The sequence below is a fragment of the Loa loa genome, assembly GCF_000183805.2.
Source record: "Loa loa unplaced genomic scaffold supercont3.945, whole genome shotgun sequence".
NCBI lineage: Eukaryota > Metazoa > Nematoda > Chromadorea > Rhabditida > Onchocercidae > Loa > Loa loa.
Genome location: NW_018109125.1, coordinates 1 through 2,055, shown reverse-complemented (window position 1 = coordinate 2,055; position 2,055 = coordinate 1).

Genomic DNA, 2,055 nt, shown 5'->3' with positions numbered 1-2,055 from the left:
TATCGACTGGATTATCTTCATTTGGTACATGTCAAAATGGAAAGTTTACCTTTCGTATTTCTTCTACTCGGTTTTGTATGAATTTGGGTAGTAATTTCAATCAATTTTGTATTTAATGTAGTGCGCATTTTAAATCAGGCCATAACACTATTGGAATTTTTTCCAGACTTAATTGCTTTATAACAAAGTTGGCGGTTCGTACATCAGCAAGTATTGCTAGCAGTTCCAATTGTAGTATACTCATACCTTTGATTGGAGCGAGTCTTGATTTGGCGAAAAGTATTGCACTATTTCTTTCGTCGACATGTTTGTTTAAAATGTATACAGTTGCTGAATACGCAACACTTGATGCGTCTGTGAAGACATGGAGTTGTTGATCTGAAAGCTTTTTTGTAGTCAGCCTCGGTATCTCGATAATGTCTGCAGGCCTTTCCTTTGTAAGAGATCGCCACGCTTCTTTATCATCTTCATCGAGGATTTGATCCCAAGAATTATTTCATAAGTTTTAGAAAAATAGTTTGAACTGGATCATTGCGGGTACTAAAAATCCCAAAGGATCATATTGCGAAGCAACAAATTGCAAGACACTTCGTTTGGTGAGTTCATGTTCGATCCATGGTTTCAGTGTTACTCTTATTGTATTTTTATCGTTTATCCAGTGATCCCAAGAATTTTTGTTGCGCCTCCTTCAATTCTGTCTTATTTTGGCATTGCCTTATTGAAGTTTTGGTCATTAGGAAGAAATTCGCGAATATTCATCGCCGCCTTCTTAAAGATATCCTTCACTTCGTGATATTTATTTATGGTTTCCCTTGTTCCGTTTGCTGACAACATGACGTTATCTACATATAAATTCCTCCTGATCTCTAATTCTGTCTGGTTTCCGATCGTTTCTAGATGATGATTGAGTGTTGCTGCTAGCAAAAACGGTGATGATATTACTCCAAGAAGTCTTCGAAAACGATAACATTTCAGGTTTTCCTCGATAACCGCACATTTAATATCATTTACCCAGAGGAATCTGGTACAGCTCCTGTCGGACTGATGCAGTTCCAATTGTAAAAATGCCTTCTGACGTCGGCTATGATTACATTCTTCATCATTCGAAAGCGCAATAGTATTTCTACTAAATCTAGAAGTATGATAGGTCCGCGATATTTAAACTTTTTGTTCCCTTAAGATGCGCCGAAGCATCATGGACTATCTTGAGTTTTAGTATAGGTTTGTGCGGAGATATTACCTTGTGATGAGGTAGATAGTGAATTATACCCTTTTGATCCATATCAGGATGAACTTCCTCAATTATGCCTGACTGCAGTTGATCCTTAATCGTTTCGTTGTACCGTCGAAGTATCTCTTCATTGTTCTGAAGTCTTCTGATCAAGGTTTTAAGACTTCCGAAGCATAGTCCATAATGGCTTTTTAGTTTATCCTTCGAGTTTTCCCAAGGCCAGCAAACTTGGTATCTCCCGTCTTGTTTCGTTATACTTTTCTTAAATTGCTCAAGGGCTTGCTCATCATCGTTTTCGTTCGGCTGGTCTTGGATACCCATCAGTTCTAACTTGGTCGATGTCATCGTGGCTCGTTACGCTAGCCATGCATGATACGGCTGAGGTTATTGGTGTAGCACTTGCTTTGCGAATATTATTTATATAACCATTCCCGGCTAGCATTGGTCCAAGTTTTGCCCTGAGTAACAGAAATCCTGATTCCAATTCTTGTGCTGCATCTAGTTTGATAAACTTGAAGAAGTCTTTGACGCCAATAAATATTTCGGGCTGCTTCCAGTAACCGTCTATCCCTTTTAAGTTTTTTCTTTCCATTATAGAACTGATATTTTTGTCGTCGACTGTGACCATTTCTAGTTTATTTGTAAGGTACTCCATTACGTTAACCTCGTAGGTTATAATTCCCATCTTTCCGATTCTTATACCAACCTCTGCTTTGGTTGAATTCCATTTCTTTGGTAATTTATTGCCGAATGAAGCAATACTTAATCTCTCGTCTCCCGCGCTCGAATGTGTAGCCTTTTTGCTAAATTAGTTGATATGAACG